Raw genomic sequence first — 15,796 nt, 5'->3', positions numbered from 1 at the left:
TATAGTCGTACCATATTACCCAGACATCCCACTCCTGGGAATTTATACAAAGGAAATGAAATTTGAAATGGTTTGGACTTTAGGACTTTATGAAAATGGCAAAAAAGGACTTAAGTTTAATTCTCTCTGCGAATGTAAGGAGTGTACATTGTATTATAAAATAGTTTACTTCTAACGATAAGCAAAATTCTGATAACTGCTTGCAAGCCCTCATCTCTGAGGCTGTCAAAGGAGATCTTTGCCAGTGTAGGAAGGGTGTTACTTCTGCTCTGGTCCAAAGTTCTGATAGTCTTCCAGACTCTATAGAGCTGCTCCTCTAGGTTTATTTTCTTCTTAGCCCATGTGGCCTGCACTGGTTAGATTTCTTTCTGTAATGCCTTGATTATTAATTGCATATTATTTAGATTTCATCTGCAAAGTCTTAACTTTCACTTTAAATACCAAGTGTTTACAATATGATTGCTTCTTTAAGTATAATCTACATCATGTGAGACACTTTTTTATTGTTAACTACAAGGAGTCAAAGAGACAAGAGTCTCTGTGTCTATGTCTCTGTACCTTTACCCCACATACTCTTGATTAATGCATCTGGGACTCTACTAGCAGTATTCTTTGCTCCAATCAGTGACCTCTGTTGAGTTTCAGTGATGAAAAGAATTGTAGAGCCTAGGATTCTTCTTTTTTAGTATGAATATTCAATATCAACTAAAAATGGAACTTTATTCACTGCTCACAATAATCTCTGTTTAACACATAGAATATTCCCCTGGGGCAATAACTTTACAAAGATATTACTGGCTAGCTGCTTCATGATAAGCATCATGTGGACCCCAACAGTGATGGACAGCAAGGAATCATTTAATTTAATTTGTGTCTAAACCCTCATCCCTAGTTTTTTCCCCACAGTTGTGAATCCCAATGAGCTCTTCTGTTCTTCTCAGTAGAAATAACTCATTAGAAAAGAAAAGTCAAGCCACTTGTGCCTGCTACCTGTCACCATTTTTCTCCTGTCTCTCTAAATAGCTGACTTTCTCCTTAACCATATAGTATTAAAACATCAAGACATCATAATGTAAGCTATTTCATCCTATAGAACACCAAATTGATTCATGATGGCCAAGATTTCTCCCCTTGAATCAGATTTGTAATCATTAAAAAACTTATGTCACAGTAAGAAAAATATTAATTATCCAGTTATCTTATAAAAGACAACTGATGCAATCTTCTAAAGTATGTTCTGCACATATAAAAATCCAGATGTTGAATATGATTTTTTAGGATAAATAAATGTCAAAAATACTCCTCCTCTATAGCACATGATAGCTGTGGGAATTTGTAAAGTACAGACTGTACGGTACTACTCTTAATCCAACACGTACACTGAACTGTCACTGTTTGCCAAATGAAGTGTAGTTATTTACATTTGATGAGTTCCAACAATGCTTTATATGTCATCCTATAATTTCCAAGATACTGTTTAGTCTGTAAAATAAGACATTACCTCTTCTTCATAGGATTCAATCAAGTTTTCATTACTTTCTGTAGAGATAGGAATATAAATCTATCAGAACAAAATAAACTATGTCATTACATAGTATGATATGTATGTAAGCTTCCTATCTGGTCTGCTAAACTTGACATCTTTCAGGATGTTTTATCAGAGACATCGGAGGAAAAATTAAAGAAGTACATTTTTCACTTGTACTGTGGAATTCCCTTATAGGTAGCCAATGGTAGAATTAACATGTACTGTTTGCTAATATTTTATTGTGATTTTTTTGCATCTATGTTCATCTAGGATATTGGTCTGTAGTGATTTACTGGATTGTGTTTTTATTTGGCTTTGAAATTGGAGTAATTCTGGTCTCATATGAAGAGTTTCACAGAGTTCCAACCATCTTATGGAAGACTTTGAAAAATATTAGAGTTACTTTATCTTTGAATGTTTTGTAGAATTCATTAATAAAGTCATCAGTTCTTGAAATTTTCTTTGATGGGAGACTTAGTCACTGCTTCAATGTCATTACTTGTTATGGGTCTGTTTAGATTTTTTTAGTTATTCAAGATTTAATCTTGGTATTATATGTATCCAGGAATTTATCCATTTCTTCAAGGTTTTCCAAATTGGTAGCATGTACTTGGTCAGAGTAGTATCTTTCCAAATCAAAATGATTAAGTCTACATATAACAAACCAACAGGCAATGTAGTGAATGGAGAAAGCTGAAAGAATTTCCCCTCAGATCTGGAACAGGACAAGGATGTCCACTGTCACCACTCTTATTCAATATAGTATTGGAAGTGTTAACAAGAACAAGTAGGGAGGTGAAGGAAATAATGGGTATCCAAATTGAAAAGAAAAATATCCATGTTGCAGATTTTGTATATGGAAAACCTAAACACTCCATAAAAAGTTGCTAAACTGATAATTTAGTAAAGTCACAGGAAGCAAAATGAACATATAAAAACTAGCATGTTTATACACTAACAATAATCTTCCTGAAAAAGAAATCTCATTCACAATAGCTACAATAATTAAATATTTAGCAATACATATAACCAAATTGAAAGATCTCTAAAACAAAAATTATAAAACATTGATGCAAAAAAAATCATTAAGAATATACTCAAAAATTGGAAAGATGTTCCTTGCTCATGTATTAGAATATCTTTAAAATTTCTGTACTACTTAAAGGAATCCTATCAAAATGCCAATGACAGTCGTCACAGAATTAGAAAAAAACAGTACTAAAACTCATGTGGAACTACAAAAGACCCAGAATAATCAAAGTGATCCTGAACAAAAAAATTCAAGCTGGAGCCACCAAAATACCAGATTATACAGTATACTATGAAGCTACAGTAATTAAAACCAAATGGTACTGGCATAAAACAGACAAATAGATAAATAGAATAGAATAGAGATCCCAGAAACTAATTTGCATGCATATAGCCAACTAATTTTTGACTAATGTATGAAGAGCATACATTGAAAAAAGAAGTCTTTTCAACAAATGGTGCCAATAAAACTGGACAAACATAAGTAGAAATGAATCAGATCCCTACCTCTTACCATATAGAAAAATCAGCTGAAGATGCATAAAGTCTTTTTTTTTTTAATTTTTTTTTTTTTGACAGGCAGAGTGGACAGTGAGAGAGAGAGACAGAGAGAAAGGTCTTCCTTTTTTGCCGTTGGTTCACCCTCCAATGGCCGTCGCGGTAGGCGCGCTGCGGCCGGCGCACCGCGCTGATCCGATGGCAGGAGCCAGGTGCTTCTCCTGGTCTCCCATGGGGTGCAGGGCCCAAGGACTTGGGCCATCCTCCACTGCACTCCCTGGCCACAGCAGAGAGCTGGCCTGGAAGAGGGGCAACCGGGATAGAATCCGGTGCCCCCACCGGGACTAGAACCCGGGGTGCCGGCGCCGCAAGGTGGAGGATTAGCCTAGTGAGCCGCGGCGCCGGCGATGCATAAAGTCTTAAATGTAAGACCTGAAACTGAAATTGCTAGAATATAAGGGAAACAATTCAAGACAGGACCATAAAAGTACAAGCAACAAAAGCAACACTAAACAAATGGGATTATATTAAACTCAGATGCTTCTGTGCAACAAGCAATAAGTAGAGTGACATGATAGCCAACTGAATGGGAGAAAATATTTGCAAGCTACTTATTCAACAAAGGATTAATATTCAGACTATATCAAGAATTTTAAAAATTCAACAGCAACAAAAAAATCCAGTTAAGAAATGGTCAAATGATCTTAATGGACAGTTCTCAAAGAAAAGAAAAAGAAATACAAATGCCAATAAATATAAGAAAATATGCTCATTATCAATACTATCAGAGAAATGCATACCAAAGACATGATGAGATGTAACATCACCCTAGTCAAAAATGGCTATTTTCAAGCACAGAAAGTAAAAAATGCTGGCAAGGTACAGAGAGAAAGAAATTCTTATGTACTATTGGTTGGAAGGTAAACTAGTAGAGCTGCTATGAAACACAGTACAGAGGTTTTTTTTTTTTTTCTTTTTTTTTTTTTTTTTTTTTGGAAAACGAGAAATAGAACTGTCATATGATCCAGCAATCCCACTTCTGGGTATGTATCCAAAAGACATGAAATCCTCCTATCAAAGACATACCTGCTGCATTGTGTTTATGGGAGTACTATTCACAATAGCCAAGAAATGGAAACAACCAAGGTGTCCATCATCAGATGAGTGGATAAAGAAAATGTGATTTAGGCACATAGAAAAGAGTAAATTCCTGTCATTTGCAGCAAGATGCAATGGTCCTGGAGAAGATCATGCTCAGTGAATAAGCCAAATCTAGACAAATACCATATGTTCTTCTCTATATGCAGGAGCTTAAAAAGAACAAAACCTGAAAATACATTGCTGATTAGTAACAGGATGAGTGGAAGAAATAGGAGTTTGGATTTTAAAAAATAGAGGAAGATAGTATGGTTAATTAATTGGGAAAAAAGACACTAACAATAGGGAAACTGGGCATGGGGTTTTGTAATAACACAATTTTTGCTTTCTAAATTTAAAAATATTCTAGAATAAAAAGAAAAATATGTAATGTATAGGGCAAATGTGTTAGCTGCATATAAGAGTATGTAGACATCACACAAAATTTTGTATACAGCATCTCCTGTCCCCTGAACATTTAAAATATTTATTGTCTTAAGCTACCTGAATATAAAGTAGAATCATATATATTGAAATTCAATTATAGAATTGATAGACTATAATAACAGATACCATACATATATTTTTATTGTTCAAGGAATATTTCTCAAATGACTACAATCCTAAACTATATTTAATTTACATGCCTTCTGATGATTCCAAGGGTCATTTGGGGTCCCCAAAACACTTCAATATCATCATTATGAACACTGATTATCACTGTATAGAACCTTAGAAAACACAATGGTATTCTTTTTTTTTTTTTTTTTTTTTTTTTTGACAGGCAGAGTGGCACAATGGTATTCTTAACATTTACATTCAAAATGTAATTATGATCTGGAATAAGTAGGAATTGATCACATCACTTCAGAAAGAGCGACAATTTATTATGCTTAAGCATTGAAACATTAGCTTTAAATTCGGGTTCTACCTAAGATGTAAAAACCTTAAAAAAAAAAAAAAGAAAAGAAAAGTCCTTCCTTTCCTGACAGAAAGCCAGAGAAACTATATAATCACCACTTTGAACCCGTCAGAGAGCTAGCATTGCAGGGCCACAAGCAATGTGAAATCCCAGAAGGTAAAACAAGAGCCAGGGCAGTTTCACCTGGGGCAAGCCTGGGAGGCCGCTAAGGCTTCTGTTCAACAGGGTGGGAAGAGATCAACAGCATTCGTGTGAGCTACCAGGCAGGCAGCAGAGGGAGCTGCAAAGACAGGGGAGTTCCCACTCACAGCTGGGCTACTGGGCTTCACTCTTAGACTATTGGTAGCTGTTCACCTGGTGTTCACAAGAAATACTGGAGAAAGGGCGTGAACTGGAGAATAATGTCCTCCACGAGACAGGTGAGGAGGAAAGACCCAGTGTTTCTTGAAAGGACAGAAGAAAGCTGGGGCAGGTGTTTGGTGCATCGGTTAAGTTGCTGCTTGGGGTGCCCACATCCTATATTGGAGTGCCTGGGTTCAAGAACCAGCTCTGCTTCCAATTCCAGCTTCCTGCTAACACACGTCCTAGGGGGCAGCAAGTGATGGCTCGAGCACCTGGGTCCCTGCCACTCACATGGGAGATTCAGACTGAGTTTCTGGCTTCTAGCTTCAGTCTGTCCAGTCACAGCTGTTATAAGAAAACCAGCAGTTGGGAGATTCATCTCTCTCTCTCTCTCTCTCTCTCTCTCTCTCTCTCTCTCTCTCTCATTTTAAAATAAAAGAAAACTTCTCTATCCCTGGGGAACCAGCAGAAAACAGTCCTTGCTCCAGGATCCAGCACTAGGGCTGTTATAGGTCTCCTATCCCAGGACATGGCAAGCAAATCCCCCTAAGCAGACCTGACGCAGACGCATGCAGAACATTGGCTGCCTGCCAGGAACTGGAGTCATACCAAGCGAATCCCATCTTTAGAGGCTCAGACCTACCTTAACCTCAGGTTGAAATGAAATAACAAGAACTCTCCCCAATCCCTGCACACCCAAGCAACCCTGCTCTCCAGCCTTGCAAGCACTGAGGAATAAGCCGCTGTGGGAGGGGCAGGATCATGGCCTCACCTCTGGGTGAGCAGAGAATGGCAACTGAAAGCTGAGGACTGAAAACAAATATTCAAGAAAACTTTGGCTTTCAGACCTTCACCCTAAGCACAAAACAGTCTGGCATGCGGAAGATAAACATAGCAACAACAAGCCTGGTTTCTCTACATTTTCTACAACAAAAATAAACTTGAAAACAATAACAGATAACTTGTATTTATTGATTTATTAATAACAACTCATATTTAGAAGCTCCCTGAATACATGGAAACCAATCAACAAATTTCTACAGGCCAAAAAACAAAGCTCCAAGAAAAACTACAGAATACTTAAGACTGAATAAAAATGAAAACACAATTGTCGGAATTTGTGAGATGCTGTGGAAGCAATACCACTAAGAAAGGTCAAAAGTCATATACATGATGGAATACTACTTAGCCATTAAAAAAAGAAAAAAATCCTGTCTTGCAACAAAATGAATGCAACCAGAGACCAATGTGCTTATTGAAATAAGACAGTCCCCAAAAAGACAGATGTTTCCTTTGATTTGCAGCTAGTATACAGAGTACAAAAAACATAATGTCAATGAGTGTAATTCACATCTTGAGATTTGGTTGTTGTTTATGGCCCTTGTCTATACAGTGGTCTTTCTACTTTCTACTTGCTGAATTCTTTATTTAGTGGAAGATGAAGCCTGTAATTATAAAGCAAATTAAAAATATGCTATTGAAAAATTAAAAGAAAAAAATAAAGGGAGGAAGGAGGGAAGAGGGCAGGGTGGGAAGTATCTTTCTGTGCTTAAAATTGTGTATATATGAAATACATGAAATTTGTTCTCTTTATATAAATTTTAAAACTTTTTTAAAAATATAAAAGGTCTAATGGCAAAAACTAGGCTTCTACTGTCAGAAAATTTTCAAAAGAATAAATTTAATCAATAATCAATAACAAGCATGAGGAAGTGTGGACTTAAATGGCTATGGTAGAGGCCTAAGTCAGCCAGGATGCTGTCCAGGCTGGGAAAATGCTGGTTTCCAGATAACATGACCCTTGAGCAAACCTCAACTGTAACCAAGGAAATAGTCACTGTACCTTTAAAAAGTGCAGACTTAGGATGGACATTGTAGTACAACAGGTTAGGCTGATATTTGGAGAGCCTGCATCCCAATTAGTGCCTGAATTCAAGTTTCAGGTTAGCTTCTGATCCAGCTTCCTACTTCCTGCTTCCTGGGAAGCAGCAGATCATGGCTTCAGTATGTGGGTCCCTACTGCCCACCTGGGAGACCCAGATGAAGTTCTTGGCACCTGGCTTCTGCCTGGCTCAGCCCAGACTATTGTGAGCATTTGGGGAGTGAACCAGCAGATGGAAGATATCTCTCTCTTTCTCCCCACCCCCACTCTCTCTGTCTGTGTGCAAATAAATAAATGAAAATTCTAAAATTTTTAAATGGCATGAGCTTATGTCATAAATAATATTCACTATGGAGTTGAATTTAGGATTGTAACATACCCCCTTAATCAATAATCAGGTCTGCTAACTATTATCACATGTTCTTTGATTTTCAATGGGACATTCTTAGATTTCAGCAGGATTGGTAATTGACAAACACACAAATTTTTATTGCTTAAACCAGATTCAATGCACATTCTCACTCTGTGTGAAAGTATAAAACCTGTAACCAAACTCAGGCTTGCGGAACAGCCAGCTCAGGTTGTTTCTTGGTTAAAATCATCAATTTAAGCAGCTGAATAAACTGTAACTTTGATTTTTTTCAAACAGACTTTAATATTTCAGTTCAAAGAAAGAAATGATAAAGATGAGTGATCGTCAATGAAATGAAGATTATGAAAACTATAGAGAAAATCATTGAAAACAAAATTGTCTTCTTGACAAGATCAATAAAATGCATACATTTCTGGCCTAAGTTATAATGAGAGAAGACAAATAAAAAATTCTATGAATGAAAGAGGACACAATACTACAGAATTCTCAAATATTAAAAGGAAAATAAAGAGTATTGCAAAAATGTTTTAAGCCCACATACTCGGCCGGCGCCGTGGCTTAACAGGCTAATCCTCCGCCTTGCGGCGCTGGCACACCGGGTTCTAGTCCCGGTCGGGGCGCTGGATTCTGTCCCGGTTGCCCCTCTTCCAGGCCAGCTCTCTGCTATGGCCCGGGAGTGCAGTGGAGGATGGCCCAAGTGCTTGGGCCCTGCACCCCATGGGAGACCAGGAGAAGCACCTGGCTCCTGCCTTCGATCAGCACGGTGCGCCGGCCGCAGCGGCCATTGGAGGGTGAACCAACGGCAAAAAGGAAGACCTTTCTCTCTGTCTCTCTCTCTCACTATCCACTCTGCCTGTCAAAAAAAAAAAAAAAAAAAAAGCCCACATACTTAACTTCAACTAGACAGATTCATTCAAAGGCACAAGCTGCTGAGATTCACTACAGAGCAGCTGGATAGGCAGGAGCCTAAGGTGGTGGAGGGAGAGGTGTGGCCAGGAGTCAGCTGCCTCAGGGGCCTGGGACTGACTCACATCACTTCCTGTCCTTCCAAGCCCACTGCAGCCGTAAGCCATGTATGGAAACAAAATTATTTTTGATCCAAAAATGAACAATAAGGCAAAGGGAGAGCCCAGAGAGGAGAAACACAATCCTAAAGCGAATGTGGAGCCAGAGCTCACTGAGGACAATGTGGAAGCAGTTGAGGATAGGAGCAAAAAGAAATTCTACTAATGATCTGAATGACCTGAACTTCTTTCATAAGAAGAAAAATCATTAGAAGGCTATTCAATATTGATGAGGCTGAGAAGGGATAGAGAACGTTAAGATAGACAGTGATGTTTAAGAGTCATCAGAAGCAGAGAGTGACCTGGATACTATGTTTGGCAACAACAAGAAGGCTCCCAAGCTCCCAAATGAGCATGAAATACTGAGGAATGGCGAAGCTCTAGAAGATGAAGACAAATAAGCTCAATGGCATCTCATTCAGTAACCAGTCAGGCCCTCCTTGGTCAGGCTTCAAAGGAGACTACACAGATGAGGAGCCACTGAATCATATGTTTCAACATCAGGAGACAGAAAAACACAAATATGGTTGGTAGGGAGAAAAGAAATTTATTATGAACCATTCATAGGAAGAACCAAAAAATTTCTTTGTCAACTTTATAGATCTCTATAAACTATTATACCATCAACTAAAGCATTTCTGCATTTTTATTTGCTGAAGTGGGTATAAATAATTCTTCAGATAGTAATAACCAGTTTGTAATCAGAGGAGGATTCTAACAGAAACAGGAACTGTCTTGAGAAGGTGTATCAAGCAATATGTCCCTTGACTACATGCAGATCACCAGATGTAATCCTGTAGAAGGTCACTCAGCTCTATTTCTTGTAGTGCAAAATTTATCATTCTCGATGCTTTGTCACCAGTATCAAAACTGTGTTCCAAACTGTCACTGGCAAGTGGGCACAGTTCCATGCCAAAGCCAACCAACGTGCTAGTAACCACTGATTTTGCAGTGTGTTGTGGAGATCTAGGTGCCCAGGTTTGCCATCAGAATGCATACACCACTGTATTACAAACAAGTTCTTTGGTAAGTGGGTAGTTGATTGGAAATTCTTGCAGGATGCTGATGCTCCAGCTGCGGACAGTTCCTCTGCTTTAACAAGTGATGGAGAAACGTGATGGAAGTGAGTATTGTGGCACAAAGGGTTAAGCCATGGCTTGGAACACCTGCCACTCATATGGGAGTTCCTGGGATAAAGTTTCACACCAGCTTCCACTGAGTCCCTGCCACTCATATGGGGGATCTGGGTAGAGTTCCTGCTTCCTGGCTTCAGTCTGGCCCAGCCTTGGCCATTGTGCCCATTTGATTGATTTTTCTCCTTCTCCCTTTCCCTCTCCCTCCCTTCCTCCTCCCACTCCCTCCACCCTCCTTTATACATAAATAAAAATGAATAGATAAACTTAACTTGACAAAGAGAAACATGATGGATGGGGTAAGACTTGTGTAAATTGCAAGATAAAGTTTTCCAACAGTGATTCTTTCAATTTGGTTTGTCCTTTCTATAAAAATTGCGCCTGGTGAATTCAGCAAAATCCGAGTTGTGACTGGACTCTGGCAAAATCTCTGCTTCCTTATCCTGAGAAACTGGACATTGGCAGGCAGCTCAGCCCGATGTCCATTTACCTTCTTGCTTCTCCTAAGATACATATCTAAAGTAAGCTTTGCTTCCCCGGAGAGAGTGGTGAGGAAGTGATTTTAATCCTCTTAGGTGAGCTTTGTTGCTGTGACCTCACTGTCAGATTTTTCCCCCCCAGCGCTTATCATAGGAGCGAGTACAAGGAGCCAAGTTCTCTCCTTCCCTAGAATTTTCTTCCTTATCGGCTACCAAGAGCTCTCAGAAACACAGCCTCAGATGTGTCCTGTAAAGCGCACAGCGGAGCGTCTGTGCCGGCGAGGAACCCGCATGGTGTGTGCAGGCCGCCGAACTGTCCGGGTGGTGATGGTAGGGGAGGCTCTTCCTCTTCCTCCCTAGCTGTGTTCTACGTGTGTACCAGACCCACTAGAAATGCTTTTCTATTTCTTTGTATTAAAGTACCTTTTGAATGCAACCACGGTAAACCAAAAGATGCCGCTGCTTGTGTGTATTTCCAATACTCCAGTTCTACTTCCTGGAAGGGCGTTTCCACGCTGTTGCTCAGGGAAGAAGGCCCTCTCACAAGCCTAGGCTGCTATCTGCCTTGTTCATACTGGCTGAGGATTGGGGCTTTCTTCTCACCAGACTGCCCATAGTAAGTGGCTCAGAGCTGTCGGCAGCCCTGAATGTCTTGACCAGGTGGTTTTAGTCACTGTAGTCCTTAATGTTAAAGTCCAGGCCAAGTGTTGGCATATACCTGGGCTGTGAAGTAGTAGAAGGAGCTTCCCTTCAACCCAGCAGGTTCTTCGGGGTGGGGCGGGGTGGGGGTGGGAACCACAAACTCACTGGACTGCTACCACTGCCATAATAAACCCAGCCGCTGACTTTGACTTTCTCATGTGTGATTTGGGTGCCCTGTATTCCTTCGCATTGCCTAAGACTTTCAATACTATGCTGGATAAAAATGTTGAAATTGGGCATCCTTGTCTTGTTCCAGATCACAAAGAGAAAAACTCTTCAGCTCTTCCCCACTCGGAATGATGCTAACTGTTGGCTTATTATATATGTGGTCTTTATTTTGCTGAGATACATTCCTTTTATAACTAATTTATTCAGAATTTTTATCATAAAGGGATGTTGAATTTTTTATTTCCTTATTAATTTATCCCTCTTTTATAAATGACATTTTTAATGTTTCGTTTATTTTAAAGGAAGAATGATACAAGGGAAAAGAGAGAGAGCACTTTCATCTACTGATTCACTCGCCAACTGTTCCCAGAAGCTGAGGCTAGGGCAGGCTGAAGCCAGGAGCCAGGAACTCCATCCTAGTCTTCAACCTGGGTAGCAGGGACCCCAGTACATGGGCTATCATCTGATGCCTTCCAGGATTGCATTAGCAGGAAACTGAATCTGAAGTGTAGGAGCTAGGACTTAAATCAGCCTTCTGATACTGATGCAGGTATCCCAAGCGGTAGGTTAACCTGCTGTATAACACCCACCCCTTAATTTCTTCCTTGGCCCATCGGTTGTTCAGTAGTAAGTTAATTCCCATGTGTTTTTGTCATATCCAAGGTATTTATTGGTTATTGATTTCTAGTTTTATTGCATTATGTTAAAAAAAACTTGATATTTTGTTTTCTAAAAGATTTTATTTATTTATTTGAGAGGTAGAGTTACAGACAGTGAGAGGAAGAGACAGAGAGAAAGGTCTTCCTTCCGTAGGTTCACTCCCCAAATGGCTGCAACAGGTGGAGCTGAGCTGATCTGAAGCCAGGAGCCAGGATTTGCTTCTGGGTTTCACTCAGGTTCAGGGGCCCAAGCACATGGGCCATCCTCTACTGCTTTCCCAGGCCATAGCAGAGAGCGGGATTGGAAGAGGAGCAGCTGGGACTAGAACCAGTGCTCTTATGGAATGCCGGCGCAGCAGACAGAGGATTAACCTACTGCGCCATGGCACCGATGTTTTACTCTTAAATACATGATCTATCCACATGAGCTATTCTGGAGAATGTTCTGTGTTCTGAAATGGACTCACTGTCTGATGCTGCTCCTATCAGCCACTGGTGATGCTGGCAAGATTGAGGGGGGTTAGCAGAAGTGGTCCCCTGGCCAATTGATTATGCAGAATCTGAATACTCAGTCTACAAGTACAGGTTTGTGGGTAGGAGCCATGAGGTTCTGTCTGATTCTGAATTTTATCACAGTGGACCTGGCACTGAGATTCAAGTAAAAGAACTGAACTTTTATTCCGTCACTCCACCCAGTGTAGGAAATGTCTCTATCAAAAGACCTCACTACTTGGACCCAAGGGAGGGGCGACATGGACAACTCATCTTGCTTTACACGATGTGAATTTCCTTCTTATTATTCTAAAATTAGGCAGCATGACCTCTCACCTGGCTTATTTAGAAGGTGACTTGATATGTGAATAGCTGTTCAAATTTGTATATATGTGAAGAGATCTCTGGAGTGCCTTATTCAAGCACCACCTTGCTTCCCCTCAGCAGAAATTACTAACTGATTAGATGCAAAGTGAAAGAAGAAACAAACAAGACAGTAATGTTTCAAACAAATAATGGAAACTTACCACACACTTCCAGGAATTGGCTTCTTTCATATTGGGAAAAAAATCACAAATTATGATCAATAATTTTTCTGGTGTTTATCACACACAGTAGTATTTATGTTATATATGTTAGATGCTCTACCAATATGGTACATATTGGTACATACAAACACTGAGTGTCCATGCTTATTTTGAAAAATAAATATACATCAAGATTATATTTCTTCTTATAGCATTTTGCATATATATGCAAAAACTGATATCATACTTTTTATAAACTTTTCAATTTTGTCACAAAATGTTCACTTTGACAAAGTTCTCCAACTAATAAGCCATAGTCTTGATTGACCCACCTTTGAAGTCCTTTTCTCTGTTGGACTGAAGTCAGTTTCCCAAGACCTCATGAAGCCTGACCAGAGAACTAATTAAAGTCCATTCACTTAAGTTTTTAAGACTGATTTATGATCCATCTTTATTTTACAGTGAGCTCTACTTAGCTATTTATCATTTAAAATTCCCAGGCCACTGAGCTGCCAAACGTAAGATCCAGCTGTGTTGTGTCTTCAGTGAGCAGTCACTGGTTAAAGGACACGTTTTGGAAGTCAAAAAGCTGAGTCTGAGTCAGGCTGAATCTTCCTTGGGTAAAACTTGGCAGACAAATTATATCTCCAATTAAACTTTGTTTTATTTTGATTTGTTTTGAAGAAACCCTCACATAAAAATTACTCTCACTTTCCCAGTCTCCCAGTGTCCTTATAGGACCCGAAATCTTTCTTCCATCTTCATCACATTTGCTGATGCCACATGCTAATGTCTGAAACTCCAACTCTTTAAAACTAAACAGCATTCTCATATTCATGTTACCTAACAAGCCAGATGTGAATAAGGATTGACCATATCTTTTTTTTTTAAGATTCTTTTTTTTAATTTGAAAGGTGGAGTTACAGAGAGGCAGAAAGAGAGAGAGAGAGAGAGAAAGTCTTCCATCTGCTGGTTCACTCCCAAATGGCCACAACAGGCAGACTTGGGACAATCTGAAGCCAGGAGCCAAGACCTTCCTCCAGGTCTCCCACATGGGGGCAGGGGCCCAAGGACTTGGGCCATCTTCTGCTTTCCCAGGCCATAGCAGAGAGCTGGATCAGAAGTGGAGCAGGTCTCGAATCGGCACCCATATGGCATGCTGGCGCTGCAGACAGCGGCTTTACCTGCTACACCAGAGCACCAGCCTTGACCATATCTTATTAACACTACTGAAGACAATTCATTTTACTGCATCCTTAAATTAAAATTTATAGTAAAGGATATTGTTTCCAGGCAAAGATGTTCCCTTCAGAATCCCTTTCATTCTCTTGTCCCTCCCACCACTCCTCTAGTAGTCAACATTGTGTGTTCAGATTGAGTTTCCAGGGTTTTCCCTCTGATGAAAACTCTACACTCCAGATAAAGAGCCACAAAAATCTCAAAAATTGCAAGTTGGTCAGCTGTTTGTAGTATCAACTTTTGAACCAATGCAGTCCTAAATGTCCCCAGATTCTTTTACTACAATAAAACTGTGCACTTCTGGAAAAAAAAAAAAAAAGTAGGCCTCTAGGGTAGAGAAGATAGAATCTCACATACCAAGGTGTGGTCTAGAGGGATGACTGTTGGCGTTTATCTTTGGCTCTGAGAATCCCTCGCTCCGTGAGAGTGGGCACAGTTACAGGCAAGGGAAATCAGGGCCTTCCGAAGGCGAGAGTCTTTGACAAGGATAGCTTTAGCTCAACCTTAAGGACAATACTCTTCAGAAATTACCCTGCCACCAAGGTCTCTGGAGTTATCGGTCTCTGTCCTGCACCGTGCTTCATGGTTCAGCCTTCCTTCCATCTTTAAGTCAACCCCATATCACACTGCCAATAACTCCCTTCATCTGCTTAAGCCTGCCAGGATCATTTTTTGTTCCTAACAAGCAATACAAACATCACTGGTACATTCCTGACTTGACTTACCTTGTTCTGCATACTCTGGTTCTGCATACTTCCTAGCTCCCCTCCATTCTGCTCTCCACATCACTGTCTGGTCACATGGGCCTCTTTCAGTTTGTCAAAAGAGCCAAGCTCCTATCCATCTCAGCACCTTTGCTCATGGTGCTTCCTCTGCCTAACCAAATATCCTCCTACTACTTATCACCACTACCTTCTTTTGGATATCAGATTCATGTCATTAAAGAAGTCTCTGCTCATGCCAAATTCAGCAGCATTACATTCTCGTAGTACCAAGTGAGTCTGCTGACCTTGTGTCACTACAGGTTCCTTGTCAAATGCAAGTCTTCCTGATAGAGTTTAAGAGCTACCAAAGAAACTCTATCTCCATTGTTCACTCCTCTGTCCCACTAATGCAATACATAACACAGAGTGATTCCGCAACAAATCTGTTAGATAAATGAATTCATGGCACCCCTTGCATCTTTCTGCACCCATCCCTCACCAGTGGGAATCCAATTTTCTTCTTCACACCCTGCATCATCTCTAGGTACTTTATTTATAATCAGTTTTTCAGTTTATTGAGTTGAGTCTCTACCTTCTTTTCTAATTTAATAGCAATGTACTGCATACCTACAACATGAAAGTACTTCAAAAAGTTTGTGGAAAAGGCATTAAAGGATACTTTTTTTAATTTTTTATTTAGTAACTATAAATTTCCAAAGTACAACTTTTGGATTATAGCAGCTTTTCCCCCAATAACTTCCCTCCCACCCTCCCATCTCCCACTCCCTCTCCCATTCCATTCACATCAAGATTCATTTTCAATTCTCTTTATATATGGAAGATCGATTTAGTATGTATTAAGTAAAGATTTCATCAGTTTGCACCCACACAGAAACACAAAGTGTAAAATACTGTTTC

The sequence above is a fragment of the Lepus europaeus genome, chromosome 3 (assembly GCF_033115175.1).
Source record: "Lepus europaeus isolate LE1 chromosome 3, mLepTim1.pri, whole genome shotgun sequence".
In the NCBI taxonomy this organism is placed as follows: Eukaryota; Metazoa; Chordata; class Mammalia; order Lagomorpha; family Leporidae; genus Lepus; species Lepus europaeus.
The sequence above is the reverse complement of the archived record's forward strand: the minus strand, read 5'-3'. Positions refer to the sequence as shown.